We start from the raw sequence: 21,469 nt of genomic DNA on the forward strand, positions 1-21,469 counted from the left end.
CTGCATAATCCCCATTCCACTGTTTGAGCATGCATAGTTGCAGTGGTCTGAGATGTATTCGAGCGAAAGGGACTATGTCCAATGCCGCTACCATTAATCCGATTGCCTCCATGCACTGAGCTACAGATGGCTGAGGAATGGAATGAAGAACTCGGCAAGTAGTTAAAAGTTTCAACTTTCTGACCTCCGTCAGAAATATTTTCATTTCTACCGAATCTATTAGTGTTCCTAGGAAGGGAACCCTTGTGAGTGGGGACAGAGAACTCTTTTTGATGTTCACCTTCCACCCGTGAGACCTCAGAAAAGTCAATACAATCTCCGTGTGAGCCTTGGCTCTGTGAAAAGACGCCGCCTGAATTAAGATGTCGTCTAAATAAGGCGCCACTGCTATGCCCCGCGGTCTTAGAACCGCCAGAAGGGACCCTAGCACCTTTGTGAAAACTCTGGGAGCAGTGGCTAACCCGAATGGAAGAGCCACGAACTGGTAATGCTTGTCTAGAAAAGCAAACCTGAGGAACTGATGATGATCTTTGTGGATAGGAATATGCAGGTACGCATCCTTTAGATCCACGGTAATCATATATTGACCTTCCTGGATCATAGGTAAAATTGTCCGAATGGTCTCCATCTTGAATGATGGGACTCTGAGGAATCTGTTTAGAATTTTTAGATCCAGGATTGGTCTGAAAGTTCCCTCTTTTTTGGGAACCACAAACAGGTTTGAGTAAAAACCCAGTCCTTGTTCTGCAATTGGAACTGGGTATATCACTCCCGTTGTATGCAGATCTTCTACACAGCGTAAGAACGCCTCTTTCTTTGTCTGGTCTGTAGACAGACGAGAAATGTGGAACCTTCCCCTTGGAGGGGAGTCCTTGAATTCTAGAAGATATCCCTGGGAAACAATCTCTAATGCCCAGGGATCGTGAACATCTCTTGCCCAGGCCTGAGCGAAAAGAGAAAGTCTGCCCCCTACTAGATCCGGTCCCGGATCGGGGGCTACCCCTTCATGCTGTCTTGGTAGCAGCTGCAGGCTTTTTGGCCTGTTTACCCTTGTTCCAGCCCTGGTAAGGCTTCCAGGTTGCCTTGGGCTGTGAAGCGTTACCTTCTTGCTTTGCAGCTGTAGAGGCTGAAGCGGGACCACTCCTGAAATTACGAAAGGAACAAAAATTAGCTTTGTTTTTAGCCTTAAAGGGCTTGTCCTGAGGGAGAGCATGGCCCTTTCCCCTGGTGATTTCTGAAATAATCTCTTTCAATTCTGGCCCGAAAAGGATCTTTCCTTTGAAAGGGATATTTAATCATTTGGATTTTGACGACACATCGGCCGACCATGACTTGAGCCAAAGCGCTCTGCGCGCCATAATGGCGAAACCTGAATTTTTTGCCGCTAACTTAGCTAATTGCTAAGCGGCATCTGTGATAAAAGAATTAGCCAGCTTATGTCTGGAGCGAATCCTCCAGCGCCTCAAACCAGAAAGCAGCTGCAGTAGTTACAGGAATAATGCAGGCAATAGGTTTGAGAAGAAAACCTTGTTGAACAAAAATTTTCTTAAGTAAACCCTCTAACTTTTTATCCATAGGGTCTTTAAAAGCACAACTGTCTTCAATTGGTATGGTTGTGCGTTTAGCAAGCGAAGAAACAGCCCCCTCTAACTTAGGGACCATCTGCCACGAGTCCCGCATGGGTTCAGTTACGGGGAACATTTTCTTAAAAATAGGGGGGGGGAACAAAAGGGACACCTGGTCTATCCCATTCCTTAGTAACAATATCTGCAACCCTCTTAGGGACCGGAAACGCATCAGTGTATACAGGGACCTCTAGGTACTTGTCCATTTTACACAATTTCTCTGGGACCACCATAGGGTCACAATCATCCAGAGTAGCTAATACCTCCCTGAGCAATACGCGGAGGTGTTACAATTTAAATTTAAATGCTAATGTATCTGAATCTACCTGATGAGAAACCTTTCCTGAATCGGAAATTTCTCCCTCAGACATCAAGTCCCTCACTCCCACTTCAGAGCGTTGTGAGGGTACATCAGATAAGGCTACCAAAGCTTCAGATTGCTCATAATCTGTTCTTAAAACAGAGCTATCACGCTTTGCAGGAAAAAAACTGGCAGTTTAGATAGGAAGGCCGCAAGGGAGTTATCCATGACTGCCGCTAGTTGTTGCAATGTAATAGGGGCAGACGCACTAGAGGTACTAGGCATCGCTTGAGCGGGCGTAACTGGTTGTGACACATGGGGAGAGGTAGACGGACTATCCTCATTACCTTCAGTCTGAAAATCATCTAGGGCCACATTTTTAAGTGCAACAATATGATCTTTAAAGTGTATAGACACATTAGTGCAATTGGGACACATTCTGAGAGGGGGTTCCACCATGGCTTCTAAACACATTGAACAAGGACTTTCCTTGGTCTCAGACATGTTTAACAGACTAGTAATATGTACAAACAGGCTTAGAAATCACTTTAAACAAACGTTACTGTGCCTTTAAGAAATAAAAAGAGCACACAATTTTACAAAACAGTACAGTATGTACCTAAAGCCTTAATAAGATTGCACCACAAGTTGCAAAACGATTAACCCCTTAATGCCCAAACCGGAGCAGCCTAAAGCCAATAACTGGTTAAATTACTACAGCACCTTGCCACAGCTTACTGCTGTGGCCCTACCTGCCCTTAGGGATCAGTTTTGGGGGAATGAAGCTTCTTTTAGGCCCTCAAACAGCAGCAGGACCCTCCATGTGAAGCAGCATGAACTTGTCTTTCAATTCTAACTGCGCATCTGAGGCGCAAAATTAGGCCCCTCCCACTCCACTCCGGAGCTATGAGGCCTACAAAAATCACTTCTAAGTGAATAAATTTTAGCCATGTGGGTAATAACCCCAGAGAGAACTCAAAAGTGCTTTAAAAGTGTCTCCCAACGAGTATTTCTTAAGTAAAATAATCGATTGCCCTAAGTTAGTGTCAACCAGCATAATTAGCCCTGTTATGTAAGCATTCAATTCTTTACTAAGTCTCAGAACATAGCTTACCCTCCCCACATGGGGATATTGTCAGTCTTCTAGCATTATCTCAGTCTTGTCTAGAAATAAATGACTGAACATACCTCATTGCAGTCAAGCCTGCAAACTGTCCCCCCCCCCCCAACTGAAGTTTTCTGCTACTCCTCAGTCCTGTGTGGGAACAGCAATGGATTTTAGTTACAACATGCTAAAATCATCTTCCTCTCAGCAGAATTCTTCATCTTTTTTCTGCCAGAGAGTAAATAGTACAAACCGGTACCATTTAAAAATAACAAACTTTTGATTGAAGATAATAAAAATACAATTCTAACACCACATTCACTTTACCCTCCCGTAGAGAGACCCTAGTGCTTAGAGCCAGCAAAGAGAATGACTGGGGGGTGGAGCTAGAGGGGGAGCTATATGGACAGCTCTGCTGTGTGCTCTCTTTGCCACTTCCTGTAGGGAATGAGAATATCCCACAAGTAAAGGATGAATCCGTGGACTGGATACACCTTGCAAGAGAAAGGCCATTTTAAGGGCTATTGCTAGTTTAGTTTAGGCTAGGGGTTTTTTTATTGGGGGGGGGGGCTTTTTTATTTTGATAGGACTATTAGATTAGGTGTAATTAGTTTACAGATCTTGTCATTTGTTTTTTATTTTCTGTGATTTAGTGTGTTTTTTTTTAATTTAGCTAATTGTATTGAATTTAGTTAATTGTATTTAATTTAGTGAATTTATTTAATTGTAGGGTTAGGTTAGATGTTAGTGTAAGACAGGTTAGGTTTTATTTTAAAGGTCAATTTGTATTTATTTTAGCTAGGTAGTTATTAAACAGTTAAAAACTATTTAGTAAATATTCTACCTAGTTAAAATAAAGGAATTATTTAGTTTTTAATAGTAGCTTTTATTTATATTTAATGTAATTATATTTAAGTTAGGGGGTGTTAGGGTTAGACTAGGGTTTAGGGGTTAATAAATTTAGTATAGTGGCGGCGACGTTGGGGGCGGCAGATTAGGGGTTAATAAATTAAGGTAGGTGGCGACGATGTTAGGGGTGGGAGATTAGGGGTTAATAATATTTAACTAGTGTTTGCGATCCGGGAGTGCGGAAGTTTAGGGGTTAATATGTTTATTCTACTGGCGGCAATGTCCGGAGCATCAGATTAGGGGTTAATAATTTTATTTTAGTGTTTGCGATTCGGGAGGGCCTCGGTTTAGGGGTTAATAGGTAGTTTATGGGTGTTAGTGTACTTTTTAGCACTTTAGTTATGAGTTTTATGTTACGGCGTTGTAGCATAAAACACATAACTACTGACTTTAAGTTTACGTTATGGATCTTGTAGTTTTAGGCTGTACCGCTCACTTTTTGGCCTTCCAGGCAAACTCATAATACCGGCGCAAAGGAAGTCCCATTGAAAAAGGACTTTTTGAAAGCTGCAGTAGTTACGTTGTGTTACGGACAAAAACGTGTACGGTGCAGCTAAACCTTAACATTAACGCTGCATTTTCACCCATACCGCAAAACTCGTAATCTAGCCGTAAATTTCTTATTGCTAAAATTAAAGTATTTATGATCTTATCTGTCTCTTGTGGATAGTCGTCCCCTCTAAGAAAAATTGATCTAAACAGTGTAAAGTTGGGAGAATCGATTTTCAAAACATTCATAATCCAATATTCAATTCTTAACCATAGCTGCCTTATTTTAGGACAGTCCCAGATCATATGAATTAGGTTAGCTGCCAAAAGGGCACATTTCGGGCACCTATTAAATTTAGGGTTATGCCACTTGTGGCTTTTTCTCTGTGTATAATAAGTTTGATACAGAAGTTTTATGTGAGACTCTCTCCAGGTCAGTGACAAGGTTACCTGTGTAATAATGGTTAATGATTGTTGGATAAGAGCTGGATCAATAACTTGGTCTGGGATTAATACTGCCTACTTGTTTGCGATATCAGTTAAATTTAAATCTCCCCTCTGTGAAACCGAAAGTTCATACCAAGGTGAGATTGATAAGATACCATTCTTGGCCAGATTGCTAATTTTACCCCAAGACCAGTTCCATCCAAATTCCGATACAAGTTTAAATACATAGTTGCAAATTTGTAAATAAGCAAAAAAGTCTTTATTAACTATTTCAAATTCTTGTTTTAAGACATCAAAAGATTTGATCATTTGTGACTTAGATTCCAAAAATTGGGCTATACGAGTCATCCCCCTGTTTTCCCAGTTATAGAAAACAGATGCCGGATTCCCTTCCTGAAACTCTGGGTTGCCTAAAATTGTCTGGTATTTAAGTGTGTTAGAGTTAAAGTTTAGAATTGTACCTAGTTTCTTCCATGCCTGAATTATGGAGTATATGGATTTGACCTGTTGGGTTTCACCTGTTTAGGCATTAATCTATACTCACAGCGAATTAAAGCTTCTGGAAAGAAGGGAGGATCATGTGTTTTTCTAAGCTATTGTTTGTGTAATAGTCCAGCTTCAAAATCCAATCGATGACTATTCGACTTAGAAACACCAAGTTGTAGATTCTCAGATCAGGTAGAGCCAAACCTCCAGTATTCCTGGGAAGAGACAGTTTTTAAGGGAAATTCTGGGCCTCTTATTCTGCCAGATAAAAAAGCGTAAGGCAGTATTTAATCCCTTGATATCCTTACTTTTCAGTAGTACTGGGACGTTTTTCAGTACATACAAGATTTTAGGTAAGAGTATCGTCTTAAATAGGGAAATCCGAACTAATATGGAGATAGGGAGATTCTGCCAACTTCTTAAAGTCTCTTTAATGTTACTCAGAATAGGAAGAAAATTAAGTTCTGAGGGAAAGCAGAAACATTTATTCTGAGATACTTAAATGAAATGGATACAATTTTAAATGGAATATCAATAAAAGAGTCCATTGTATGTCTGATCCAAAATAGTTCAGATTTTGAAGTATTAACCTTATATCCTGAGAATGATCCATAAGAGTTAACTATCGAAAGAAGTTTTCGGGATGTTATCCGCTGTATTGGATACAAACAGCAGAATGTCATCTGCATAAAGCGCAATTTAAAAAAAAAAAAAATGTAACCTACTTTTATGCCCTCTAGTTGTTGTCTGATCAGTATAGCTAGTGGTTCAATTGAAACATCAAAACGTAATGGAGAGAGTGGGCATCCCTGATGTGTTCCTCTTCTAAGAGTTAATAAAGGGGATTCCATGCTGTTTACTAACAATTTAGTATATGAATTATGATAAAGAATCTCCACTATTTTTAAAATGTTATCTTTAAAGCCAAATCGTGATAGTGAAGTTAATAGATGATCATAGTGAATTGAATCAAATGCTTTTTCAGCATCTATCGTGATAATGGCAGAATCAATATTCTCCCCTTCCTGTTTATTATTGAAATAATCAATTGTTAAAAATACCTCTAATTTTTGCAGCTGAATTGCATTTATGTAGAAAACCTGCTTGATTTTTGTGTATAATGTTTTTTAGGGCTGGCTGTAATCTTTTTGCTAAAATGGCTATGAAAATGTTATAGTCTAAATTTAGCAGCGCAATGAGTCTATATGATTCTTTTTTGTTAGGGTCTTTCCCTGGTTTCAAAATTAATATAATTTGAGAGGCTGCGAAATAAGGAGAGACCTGTTAATACTCTATATAAATAGAATTAAATAACTTTTCTAGATGGGAAGTAATTATAGGGGCAAGAATCTTATAGAATTAATTCGGTATTGCATCCCCTCCTCAGTAATTGGAGCGTTGACTCTTATCACCTCCTCTGATTCTAAGGTAGGGTTAGAGATTTTATTATCTATGTTTGATTCTTTAAAAGAGTATAGCTCCTCATAGTAATTTGAGAAGATGTTTAAGATTCCTCAAGAGCTAGAATCGTAGATTATATTTTATTGTTTTTAACTAACTGTGCCAATACTTTACCATGTCTGTAAAACTTAGTCTGCGTGCTGAGATCTTTCTGAGACGTAGTGTATAATAAAAAGGTGTCTTTCATCTTTGTCTCTAGAATATTTAGCCCAATTAGCCGGTGTTGGCTGAAATAAATATTGATTATATGCGTTGAGCATGCAATTTTAAACAACTTTCCAATTTATATCAATTAAAGGGATATTCCAGCAAAAATTGGAAACAACATGGGTGCATTTTCGATATTGAACAGAAGCAATTGTGTAATATACATGCATTAGCAAAAATGCTTCTAAAAAAAGCTATAGCTGTTTCAAAAGTGTATTTAGGTATGCACTGTGCACCAGCATTTTAAACACAGCACATGCTCAGAGACTAAGGTGCTTGTACCATTTGGTAATGACTCAGTTTGTTAATTGCTGGCATGATACAAGCCCCAGTAATGATATGAGCAGCTGCATTATTTAAAATGTGGGTGCAGTGACAATATCTAGCTATGCTTCACATGCATGTGCAGAGAAAAATGTTAACACTAAAACAGTGATAACTTTTACTAGAAGCATTTTTGTTAATACGTGTATATTGCAAATATGTTTCTATCCAAAGAAATAATCTATGTCTTTTTATATTTACACTTTTTGAGTCACCCGCTCCTATTGAGCATGTGCAAGAATTCACAGAATATACATATATGCATTTGTGATTGGCTAATGGCTGTCACATGATACAGGAGGAGTGAAAATAGACATAACTCAAATTTGTTAGGAAAAAAAAAATCTACTATTCATTTGAAGTTCAGACATTGGGGCCGAATTATCATACCGCACATCGATAAATGCCGACAGCATACACTGTCAGCATTTATCATTGCACAAGCATTTCTTATGAAATGCTTGTGCAATCCGCCCCTTGCACATTTGCGGCCAACTGGCCGCTAGCAGGGGATGTCAACATATCCGATCAGGCTGATTGCTGTCCGCCGCTTCAGAGGTCTTATGACCGCTGCTTCTTAACTCCTGATTCCGGCGAGCCTGAAGGCTCGCACGGAATTAGAAGCATGCAGGCCTTGATAAATTGACCCCTAAGTGTTATTGCATTGTCTTTTTATCATGCATTTGTTGTTTATGCAAATCTACTGTATCTACTTTACTTGTCCTTTAAAAAGAAATGTTGGGTTTCACGTCCCTTTAAACATTGTAATAACACAAATACAAGCTGATGCCAGTTGTATATTAAAGTTTATTTTGGGACAAATAATTATTATTTAGATCATTTTACAACATGATATTGGTCTAAAAACCTCCTATTACGTCATACGTTGTCTAAACTAAAACTTATAAATAAAACACAACACCTTGGCTTGGGAGAAAGACCGGTCACGGTCACGTTTATTAAATAAACATATTTTAACTGGCTAATATTTGTCAAATATTATGCAACTCTTTTTATAATACTGATAACTGAACTTGTAGCAAGTTCCTTGTAGCTGGTGGTGGCATCTACTCACTAACTTAACCCCTACTGATTGACGGTCAAGTCCCCTTCGATGTTTGCAGCGTGGCACGTGGTTGCGCACGCTCAATGGCATAGAGAGAGAGTCTTGTTATGGAAAGCTCTTCGGCCTGCAGCTCTTAAAGGGAGAGGAACCCCTAAGCTGGCACTTAGTGGGCGTCACCTCTCCCTGTATTTTCGGGCCGTCACTCTGCTCTCTTGCACGACCGCCACAAGAGGAAAAGACAAAATTACTCTTTCCGCCACCCTGTAACCGACCCAGCCGCATTTCAATTATAAAAACTATAACTATATACAAAAAAAATTTCTTTGCTTCATAACAGTCGGATGCCAACTATTGCACCGCACATCGTGCCGCACACTTTTTTTATTTTTATAAACACCCATAACAGGGCTTTCCGAATGTCAGCTAGGAATATATCCAACCCAACATCCGTCAGGTGTACCCCATCAGGGCAATAAAGGGCCTTGTTGTCAGCTGTGAACGTATCAGGCCTAATGACGAAGCCACCCAGGGCCGTGACCGATCTCCCTACCTCCCTGTTCACTTTTTTGCGGACGTTATAAGCTGCTCTCTGCGTAACAATGTAACGCCAATGCAGTCATGCAACCACGTTTGACCACCCTATTTGTACGTCCTGAAGCCAAGAACAAAACCACTTCAAGTCCGTACTCATTATCCTAATGAGATCTAAAGCTGGAATAGACCCCAAATCGTTACCCCCCCCAAATGCACTATGATCACGTGAGGTTTCCCCCACCTCCTGTGCGCGTCCTGGAGAAGAGCCGGTAGCTCCTTCCAAATTAAACCCCTGTGACCTAGCCAGTGAATATTAGCCCTGGACAATGCAAATCCGAGCTGCTGCCCATCTGGGGAATGAAGCGCCCTGATGGCTGGCCAGTGGATAAAGAAGTGACCTATAATCCACACAAACCAGGGGTGGTATCCTGCCTAGAACAACATGATAAGGAGGAGAATGAAACATGGCGCATACTGCTGATACAGACACCTCCCTTTTTTTTTAGCCTCCCTCCACACCAGAAAAGCGCTAGTGCCCTTACCCATTACCCCCCCCCCCCGACAAATTCCTCAGAACTACTCAGCCAAGGGGTGAATATATGACCGATATCGACCTGACTTTCAGCGCCCTATCATCTCCACCTGCGACGACTCATTAACCGCTGCACTAGTCACGGCCCCAATCCTGAAAGAATGTGGGGCAATCCGCGATGTGTCTAAATCCCTCAGCGTCCATGTTCAACAAAACATTCACATTCCTTACCAGACAGCATTCCGGAAATTCTTGCCTGGCTAAGGCAGCCATGCCCCCTTTCCTTCTTGATCTGTTTTAGATCTCGGGATGAGCAAGAGCAGACCATCTGCCGATGGTCTCATATGCTCCATTTTAATGCCCCCAGATTCCCCTTTCTTAGTCATAGACACCAGCTCAAAGCTCCCGCAAACGCTAACGAGAAAGCCGTACGAAACAGGAAGACCTTATATGCCAATTGTGACAAGACCAATCTCGCCACTGTGCATTGGAGGAGCCTGGTTGCCAGCCTGCTGCCTTTAGACTATGGCCCCATGTTGAAATGCTTACTTTTCCCCTGCAAAGACACGAAAGCCGGGTCATTCAGTACTTGCCCTATTTGAACAGTGATACCCCAGATAGCTATGCCATGTAGCCCATTTGTATAACGAAAGACTTTGGCTCCATGGCAATTGAACTGTATTTCTCTGTCTGTGATAATTATATCAACCATTGTGTAAGGTAATTGTATCAACCATTGTGTAAGGTAATTGCATCAACCATTGTGTAAGGTAATTGGGCTCCATGTACGAAGCAGCGAAAGCTGCTCCGGAGCCTTTGCGGGGCAGGTTCGCATATGCGAGCCTGCTTCCCGCAATGTAAGAAGCAGCGGTCATTAGACCGCTGCTTCCTACACCCTACGCCACCTCTTAGGTCGCGTGATTGGTCGCGCGACTGAAGGGGCGGGCATTACACACTCCGCTGAGTGTGTAATGGTACATACGGGCAAGCGGATCAATAGATCCGCTGCCCGTGTGTAGCGGAGGCGGGCGGACAGCTTCCCGAGTTAAGAAGCTGTCCGCCCGCCTCTTAGTACATGGAGCCCATTGTATCAACCATTGTGTAAGGTAATTTCATCAACTATTGTGTAAGGTAATTGTATCACAGGCAGAGGGGAGGATTTTGTGTGGGAGTGTCTGAGAGTATTTTATGTGTTTATTGGTTGTTTTACAAAACCCTGTGGGTGGTACTAATGTGTAAGATTGTGTATATAAGAACAATAAACCCACAGCTCTGGCTGTTCACTGTTTTACCCTCAAGACGGAGCTTGGTCTCGTGTTTGGGGGGAAGTGCTACTTTGAATTATTCTTTTGCCTGTTCCAGGAGAGAAGGATTTTGTGTATTTTCCCCGTTCAGTGTATTAACTGGGTTTCTGTGTTGCTATTCCCGTATTAAGGGCATCTTTCATCTGGTATTAAACCTCGATATCAGGGTTATACCATTACAATTGGTGGCAAGCGACGGGATGGTCCTCATCGCACAGAAGAGCAACTACACATCCGGGGATTTACAAGTTGGGGGCAACGCATGTCCCAGTACAGCGACCCTAAAAGCAACAGAATGGAACCAGCATTGTTATACGAGGAGGAGGACCTGGATGGCCGGGATGCATTAAGGAAAGGCATCTGGTACCAGGCCCTGGATAATGTACAATACCAGCGGGGTGAGAGTCTCCCCAGTGAAGAGCAGCGGTTGCAGAAGCAAGTGGCCCTGCGGATGCCCTTCCTGGGAGAGCAGCCCCTGGAGGAATGGGTGAAGGAACTAGAGCACCCGGTATGGCAGGAGCTATGGCTGGAGGATGCCTACCAGGCGCTCTGGTGGTATATGGCACAGTATATACCCTGGACAGCCGAGCATGACAAGCCAGAGGGAGAGGAGTTTGATGGTCCTGGCTTGTTATGGGAATCCTTTGCAGAGCCTGACTTCGGGAGCTCTGCGCAGACCAGACTTCAGGACATTTTCTACGAGAGGGAGGCTAGGCATGACTGGGATGACCCCCGTGAGGTAGAGCAAGACCTGGCTCACCTAGCAACCTTGGAGCAGGACTACCGAGCTACATGGCATAGCTATCTGGGGTATCACTGTTCAAATAGGGCAAGTACTGAATGACCCGGCTTTCGTGTCTTTGCAGGGGAAAAGTAAGCATTTCAACATGGGGCCATAGTCTAAAGGCAGCAGGCGGACAACCAGGCTCCTCCAATGCACAGTGGCGAGATTGGTTTCGTCACACCGATGAGTATACCGAACCCAATTTTTCCACCAGCTGCCGCAGTCTTGCGGCAGTGATGGGTTCCCTTTGGTCCTTAGAGCGGGGGTCCAGCCTCCCCCACTCCTTCAAGACCTGTCTCACCAAAAAGGAATTGGAGATATCTGCCAACCCCAATGCTTTTTTGAAGAACGATATGGCTGCTAACCTGCTTAGAGCTGACATTCTAGTCACCCCATCCCGTTTCAGGCATGCCAACCACTCAAGCACATGTACCTGAGAAGCTCAGTGAACCAAGAAACCCTTCTGCTCACTGAATCGCTCCCATCCTTTCCAGGGTGACTCTTACGTTCTCCACATCTTGGGAGCCAAAGATGCCCGGATTAGTGAGAGAATAGTTTCCCAACCCCACCAACTGCCAAAGAAAGGGTGGGCAGGTTAAACCTCTTGCTGCTGCTTTGGGAGCCACCCTCCTAAATGTATCCCATTGAAATCTCGAGAGTGCATCAGCAATTACGTTCAGCACACCAAGTACATGCCTTGCAGTGAAACGTATATTGAGCTGCAAGCAGCGCAAAACCAGATGCCTAAGATAAGTCACTACCACTGGCGAAGACGGGTATAAGCGGTTTATGGCGAACACTATGCTCATATTGTCAGACCAGAAAATGACTGACTTGTTGGCCAGTCGGTCCCCCCATAACTCTACTGCTATCACTATTGGGAATAGCTCCAGCAAAGCCATATTCCTTGTGATGCCCGAAGCTACCCATTCTGTAGGCCAAGGTGCAGTGCTCCAATCTCCATCGAGATATGCACCATACCCCAAGCCCCCATCCGCATCGGTAAATAAATGCAATGACTGGTTTGAGACAGGACCCGACCTCCAAAGACAGATTCCGCTAAAGTGTACTAGGAATTGTTCCCATACCTTCAGGTACTCCCTCATTTGCGATGTGACTTGACAATGCTTCCGCTGACCCTTGGGACCTTTCAATTGCCCTTCCAGTCTGTGGTTGAAAACCTTCCCCATGGGAAGGACCCAGTAAAACTGAGGAGGCCCAACAGTGATTGCAGCTCCATAATGGTAACGCAATCCGCCTTCGTGACTGATTTAACCACCTGCAATAGGCAGTCAACTTTATCTTTGAGAAGTCTGCAGACGCAGATGCTATCGTGTCGATCTCTATGCCCAAAAACGTAAGACACGTGCAAGGGCCCTGAGTTTTGTCAACCACAAGGGGGACGCCAAAATCCGAAATCATGTCCTGCATCACCTTCATCACCTTTTCACATTCCTCCTGAATCAGCGCAACCTACCAACAGAAAATCATCCAGGTAGTGGGCCACGGCCCCACCCCCAGACACCTTCTGTACCACCCAAAGCAGAAACAAACTGAAGCATTCGAACAGGGTGCATGATAGCGAGCAACCAATCGGCAAACATCTATCAACATAATATTCTCCGGCAAACTTTATTCCCATCAGCCGAAAGGAAGAAGGATGGAGGGGTAGCAGGCTGAATGCAGACTCTATATCCAATTTGGCCATTAGCGCACCTCTTCCCTTAGCCCTCACTACCCCCAGTGCCTCATCAAAGGATTGGTAGTATACCGAGCTTAGATCTGGGTCAATTGCGTCATTGACAGATGCCCCTTTAGGATAAGACAAGTGGTGTATTAACCTAAACTTGGTCTTTTTTAGGTACCACTCCAAGAGGTGAGATGATGTCCGGGAACGGTTGTACCCGAAATGAGCCAGTCACCCTACCCATAGCCAATTCTTTGGCCAATTTCTTCCTAACCACGTGTGGGAACTCATAAGCAGATTTCAGATTGCAGTGCACCGTAGACCCCCCCCCCCCCACTGCCGATGAGACAAGAATCCTGAAACCCTCAGCTAACCCTTACCTGAGAAGCCTTGCGGCTTCCCGGTCCGGGTAATGCTCCAGCCATGACGCCATGGCGTCCACTTTAAACGGAGTTGGAGCCCTTTCCCCCAGGACCACCTTTTGAGGTAGGCTGAGCTGCCCCTGCGTCCCTCTTCTTCGCACATTCTGTCCCATTGCTTATCTTGAAACTTCCAGCATTCCCTGCCCCGCCTCCTCGGGCACGGCAGTGGACACAAAGAATCAGGCCTAGCAACAGCTGGCAGAGAAGAAAACCTCTCCCGCTTCCACTTAGACCACAAGTGCAAATCTTGTGTCCCAAAATGCAGTATGGGATTCCCCACCATCTTCTTGCAGAACGCCACATCATAGTCCCACCAGGCCCCCTCCTTAAACCTCGCGTGGATGTCTTCAATCGTATCCTGGTATTTAAAAAGGTTGCGCCCCTGTGCTGGCCATTTGTTTATGCAACAAGTGGCCAGTACCCTAAAGCCCCGCTACCATTCTTCATAAGTCTCTTGTCTACGCGCCTTTTTGGGCCCTGAGCCGTCCGCAGCCCTTTCTTTAGCCCTGCATGCCTCTGGGGACAACTCGTATATGTTAACATACCTACCCTCCTGAATTTTCTTAATAACCTTAGCCTTAAGGTGCCCGTATAATGAATGTACTAAACACGGGTAGGTATCCCCATGCACTGCCACTTTCCTATCCACCATGTGGCTTGGCATCTGTAAAGTAACCCCTTCCACCAGAGGAGCGGTGTCCGCTGCACCCCAAGTGATCGCCTTTGCCTGCACCTGAGCTGCCACTAACTTCTTGATCATTCTGAACATATGATGCTGCCCCTTGCCTACCAGCCCTAACCCTGCCTCACTATCAAAGCCTGAGTCGCTAGAGGAAGACCCCATGTCAACATGTGTATTGTTAGTGATTGTGCACTTACCATTTGTCGCCACCGGCTGAGGGGCTCCAGATGTAGATGGTTGTGGCTCCTGCTGATGTTGTTGCTGTGCTCTCAGGGCCTCCTCCGGCCAATGTGGACTGGCTACTAGGCACTGCGTCCATTTTGGGAACACCATCCCCAGCATGCATCACCCCCTCTTGCACACCCAGAGCTGCCACCACTGCTCTCCAAATCATCTCCTCCTGCATGCACACCATCTGACCAACATACCCACTCCCATCACGCTGCGCACTAGCAGCTGCAAAGGCATTAAACATAGTGTCATTCACACCCCCTTGACAAATGCTGGGCCCTCCACCGTTATCCCTCAGCTTATCCCCACAGCGACCCTCATCAACCCTGAGCCTCGCTGAAGGCATTCCCCCGTTCCTACAGTTTCCCCCTCTTTTAATTGGGCTTATGTCCGCCACCACTGATGCCCCTCCTGTGACAACCGGATCTGCGCCTGAGCCCCCATGAACCACCCAAGCCGCCCCCCTGCCCTCTGAGGCCGTCGCCTCCACCCGGAGCCTCCCCAACTTACTGGGAGCGCTTCCGGATGTTGTTCTGGGCCTTGTGTGACTCCGTCTCCTATGTGACTGCCCACGCTCCTCCCTGATAGACGCATTGTCTAAGGGGGAGGAGGCATGTACCGTGTCATGAGAGGAGGCGTGGCTTAGCACCAAAGATGGGCCTACAGCAGGAGGGCCCTGCATCGAGTCACCGCCCAATCCGGACACCCCGCACTATCCTGGCCCGCAGCCAGGGACTGAGCCAGAGCCAGGACAGCCGCCAGAGCAGCTGGAGGAAGGACAGGAAGCTGCTGCAGGGTACCCACCGCCGACCCAGCCTGCGGTGCATCTGTAGTAGGGCTACATGGGGGATGCTGTCTCTGTGGGGAGGGGAATCAGCCACACTAGGGGCTCTACAGCCTTCTGCCTGCTCCCTTGGGGCCTACGAGGAGGACCTAACTCAGGTAGATGCCGCCCTAGGGGGTAAAGCCAATTGCCTCCTAACTGCCTGCCTAGCCCCAATAGAGGACCTACCCTGGGTGCGAGTTTGGGGGGTAGTGGGTACCACATCCTCAAAATCAGATATATCCATATCTCTTCCAGGTCCTCTTCGTCGAGATGGCTCATCCGCTGCATCACTATACCATCTAGGAGGTAAGGAATTCCTTTGAGCACGCTCCATGCTGTTCCACAAGGCCTCAAGTTGGAAGAAAAAACAGCACAGAAAAAACTCCCTTGAAGTCTGGAAGCAGGAAGAGGCTGGATCCACTGCAACAGGACCCTATAAAAGGTAAGAGGTACACCGCCCACAAACTTGCAACAATGTAACATACACACACTTAGAACACTCCAGACTTCAAGTCAGTTATCCGTTAATTTTGTCACAGACCCACTAGAGGGCCCTCCACTGCCATTAGCAACTGGAAAAATTAGAATTTGTGGTCATACTTTTTTCCTGCATTAAACACAGAAACAAAGAGAATAATATTAAGTAGTTTAACAGTTTGTTGTGGTTTTGTAGAACACCAGGAAAAATCATTAGAAAAGTTAGACCAGAGACTTTGTGAAACATGTCTATTGTCATATAGCAAGGCAGCTATGGGAGCAAGCTGATACAAGAGCTAACTGGCATATCTGATTCATCATTTTCTTTTACATGTACTGTATATACTGTACTTTGTATTATATAGTTCATCAGATTTCATGATTCAGACCATGCAGGCACATTTAAACAATTTTTAATTTTACTTCTATTATCTCATTTTCTTTCTTCTCTTTGGTATCCTTTGTTGAAAAGCATGCCTAGATATAGACTCAAGAGCAGCAGTACTGGGAGCTACCTGCACATATAAGCCTCTTGTCATTGGCTCAACCTTAGTGTTCACAGATAGCTCCCAGCAGTACATTGCTGTGACTTCAAAAGATACTAAGAGAATGAAGCAAATTAGATGATAGAAGCAATTTGGGAAGTTATTTAAAATTATATGCTCTATCCAAACCATGAAAAAAACAACAACAAAAAACAATGATGGGTGCTTTAGAAACCTGTGAGAAAATCTGAGCAATAGTAACCAAGGAACCCTAATAAAGCACTGACATAACAGCTAACAAATAATACTATTCTGGTTCAAATCTGGTATAAGTTTATATAAGCTTCAGTGTATATTTCTATGCCATGTGATGCATGGGGAGAGATTTGTGGATCCATTATTGGCATGAATGTTATTGGAAGCTGTATCTAAAATAGATATTAGTTTGTGCCTACTTGAAAAATGTAAAAGACCATGAAATGGATGAGAATTTTAGGAGGTGACCATGAAATAAAAAGTTTTATGATATCTTGGGTGCACATGCAGCCCTAAAAGAAACACTTTCATAATTTGATAGTGATAAATATCAGAGAAAGGTGTCTCTAACAAGATATAAACCATAGCAAAAAGGGGGTGTTTGCAGATCTAGGGTGATGCAATCTAAAGATTTTGTTTGGCACTTGTTGTAGGTGTGCATGTTTATATATGTGTAGAATGTTTTGTTACATAAAATGGTACAGTAATGTGAGTTTACTGGCATTATTTGGGCATAGTGGGATACTAGCAGGGAGTGAAATAAGGAGGGAACACAACAGGATGGTGCTAGAAAGCACAGCCCTGAAGACGTAAAATAAATAAACAGTACACTTACAAAGCTCAAGCAACAATAGTCTCATGCAGAAAAGTTCTGTGAGAGTAGTTAGAAACTTCCCGCAGAAAACAACTTTCATTCTTTTATAGATGACATATTCTGTTACTGTGTAACATCAGAACAGGTTTGGAACAAACAAACTGCACAGGAGCCTGTCAAATTGCACCACATACACTATATGGCCACCTGACCATCACACCTATTTGAGTTTGTTAGATATCCCATTCCAAAACCATGGGCATTAGTATGGAGTTGCCAATGTCCCCCCAACAAGATTTTGGAGTTGGTCTGTTGGAATTTAATTTATGCCATCTTAGCCAGGGCTCTGGTCCAGTCAGGCCTCTGTAGTTCCTCCACACCAAACCAATCAAATCATGCATTAATGGACTTTGCTTTGTGCACACATGGCACAGTCATGCTGTAACAGAAATGGGCCTTCCCCAAACTTTTGCTCCAAAATGTATTTGTATTCTATAGCATTAAGATGACCCTTCACTGGAACTAAGGGGCATAGCCTGAACCCTAAAAAACAGCCCAGACGATTATTCCTACCCCCAAATGTAACAGCAATAGAACCCCTTTCTTTAAGCTCGCACTGCACATTTTTTCATGCTGATTGCTTCCAGAGGCAGTTTGGAACACTGTAGTGAGTGATTCAACAAATTATTTTTACGCACTACACACTTCAGCACCCTTGCTCTATGAGTTTGCGTGGTCTACCACTGCATGGTTGGGCTGTTGCTCAACAATAGCACTTACAGTTGACTTGGGCTAATCTAGTAGAGCAGAAATTTCAAACTGACTTCTATCACAATGCCACGTTTAAAGTCACTGGGTTCTTCAGCGCAACCCATTGTACTGTCAATGTTTGTCTATGGGAGATTTCATAGCTATGTGCATGATTTTATGCACCTTTTACCATATAGTGTAGTTTACTCTTCTAGAATGGGTTCCTGATTAGTCAACTGTCAAGTAATCATCCAATAACTCACACGCTGAGGGATGCTGATTTGTATTTACAATAATAAAAAAAAAAATATTGGAAAGTTTATACAGCATACAATCATCAAAAGAGTTTGCAAGACAGTTACAACACTGTGTTACGAGTTTCATACACCATATTGTATTCATCGCTGAGATAGGGATGCCAATTTTGAATTGGAAGCAGCACTTTACTAGGTGCTCAGTTCCTTTGTGTTGAATGAACTTGCAGAAATAGAATGTGTTCTTATTTGCCTAGTTATGACATCAACATATGGGTCCCAATTCTCTAAAATGAAATCATCACACCCACCCTCGCATTGGCAGACCTCTCTCAATAAAGGGGCCTGAACATGGAATTCTAAACAAATGAAGAGTTACTTCCCATATAAAGTTAAAAAAATCTCTCTAGAATGAAGGACCTTGCAAAGAACAGAGAGTTTTGGAACACACAAGTGCTGTTTTCAGCATACTTTAATTTGTGTATATTGCTGATTTCACATACATGTCTTTTTATAATTTCAATAAATACAAAAGCATATTTTGAGACAATATTGCCAGCTTCCATTTTGCAAGAAAAAACAGAGAGGCCTGGAGGAGTAACAGGCTTAGTGAATATTATTGGACCCATGAGAGCACTTCAGACATGCCCAAGTAAGGAACCAGTTTGGACATAGTGTGCATGAAAAAAAAAACACACAAAAAAACCCACAGTATTTGTAGATGTTGAGGTCCTGAAGTGTATTTTCCTGAAGATCCCAGAAAAAGACCTGAAAATGCCGCAGCCGACAGATTGCGATCAAGGACTGTATTATTATTTATTATTATCAGTTATTTGTAGAGCGCCAACCAGTTCCGCAGCAATAAAGATATGTGTCTAATATGCAGGGTGAGGCGTTTTTGTGAGACAAAGGGATAGAGGGCCCTGCCAAGAGTTTCACTGTAGTAAATCATATTTCATGAAAGTGATCTACAAAGCAGCTAGGCTTGTAGGCTTACATGCTATGGGGGGTTCAAGGGGATAACTAAAGGACAAGAGGAACTAAGATAGAAAGATTTTAGTGTATATTATATGCATCCCTAAACAGTAGAGTCTTTATGGAGCGCTTGAAAATTAGGAGAGAGTCGTGTAAAGTGAAGCAGAGAGTTCCACAAAATAGGGGCCAGTCTGGAGAAGTCTTGAAGATGGGAATTTGAGGAGGTAACAAGAGAGGAGGAGAGAAGGAGGTCATGAGCAGAGCAAAGGGAATGGGATGGCGAGTATCTGGAGACTAAGTCGGAGATATAGGGTTGGAGCAGTGTTATTAAGAGTTTTAAAAATTAGAGTCAGGATTTTATGTTTTGTTCTGGAGGTTAAAGGAAGCCAGTGAAGGGACTGGCAGAGAGGTGCAGCAGATGAGGAGCAATGTGTATGGAAGATCAGCCTGACAGAAGAATTTATTATGGATTATATGGAGATAGATAACAGCTAGGGAGTCTGGAGAGGATGGAGTTGCACTGGTCAAGGCAGGAAATGATTAAAGAATGGATTAAAGTATTAGTTGTGTCTTGTGTGAAGAAGTGGCAAATTTTGGAGATGTTTTTAAGGTGGAGGCGACAAGAATTGGCTAAAGACTGGATGTGGGGATTGAAAGAGATCTGAGTCAAGTGTGACCCCGAGACATCAGGAATGCAGGGTTGGGATAATGATGCTATTATAGTTAGAGAAAGTTGGGGGATAGCAATTTTGGAAGAAGGGGGGGGGGAATTAAGGAGCTCAGTTTGAGAGATTTATCTTAAGGTAGTGAGAGGACATCCAGGATGAAATATTAGAAAGACAGTAACACGAGTTAGTAAGTAACACAAGTTAGTAAGGAAGAGGATAGGTCTGGTGCAGAGATGTAGATTTGGGTATCATCAGCATACAAATGGTATTGAAACCAATGGGACTGTATAAAGGACCCCAAGGATGATGTATAAATTGAGAAGAGAAGGGGACCAAGTACAGAGCCTTGTGGTACCCCAACAGAAAGTTGTAAAGGGTCAGAGGGTGTGCCAGAGAAGGTAACACTAAAGGTCAAGTTAGAAAGGTAAGAGGAGAGCCACGAGAGAGCTGTGCCACAGATGCCGAAGGATTGAAGGGTTTGGAGCAAGATGGTCGACCATGTAAAAGGCTGCAGACAGATCAAAGAAGGATTAACAAAGAAAAGTGGCCTTTAGATTTTGCTGTAATTAGGTCATTAGTAACCTTAATGATTGCAGTTTCTGTGGAGTGTTGTGGGCAAAATACAGATTGCAATGGATCATGGAGGGAGTTTAATGTGAGGAAAAGTGGTAAAGATGTATATACGAGCCTTTCCAGAAGTTTTAAAGTGAGGGGGAGTAGGGAAATAATGCAGTAGTTGGATGGGGATGATGGATCAAGAGAAATTTTTTTGAGGATAGGTGTAATTAGTGCATGTTTAAGGGATGAAATATACCATTGCTGAGGGAGAGATTTAAAATATGTTTGAGGATAGGAGTAAGAGTAGGAGAGAGGGAAGGCAGTAATTGTGAGGGGATGGGATCAAGGGGACTGTATGCTTAAGTTTGTGGACCTCATAGCAATAATAGATCTTAGAGAATCTCACCTAAGCAGAAAGCTTAAAATAATTGGTACTATGGTGTCAGTTTAAGAACAAACTTATTATTCTTTATAAAAATAAAGGACCCCAAGGATGATGTATAAATTGAGAAGAGAAGGGGACCAAGTACAGAGCCTTGTGGTACCCCAACAGAAAGTCATAAAGGGTCAGAGGGTGTGCCAGAGAAGGTAACACTAAAGGTCAGGTTAGAAAGGTAAGAGGAGAGCCACGAGAGAGCTGTGTCACAGATGCCAAAGGATTGAATGGTTTGGAGCAAGATGGTCGACCATGTCAAAGGCTGCAGACAGATCAAGAAGGATTAACAAAGAAAAGTGGCCTGGCGATGTCTGTCCGCCTCTGAGCAGGCGGACAGACATCGCTGCAATCTAACCTGATCGGGTTAACTGACACCCCTCTGCTGGCGGTCGATTGGCCGCGAATCTGCAGGGGGTGGCGTTGCACCAGCAGCTCACAAGAGCTGCTGGTGCAATGCTAAATACGGAGAGTGTGTTGCTCTCCGCATTCAGCGAGGTCTGGTGGACCTGATCCGCACTGTCGGATCAGGTCCGCCAGACCTTTAATAAATATACCCCTATATCTATATGGTAGTCTAAATAGAGTTAACAAGCA

Source organism: Bombina bombina, chromosome 6 (assembly GCF_027579735.1).
Source record: "Bombina bombina isolate aBomBom1 chromosome 6, aBomBom1.pri, whole genome shotgun sequence".
NCBI lineage: Eukaryota > Metazoa > Chordata > Amphibia > Anura > Bombinatoridae > Bombina > Bombina bombina.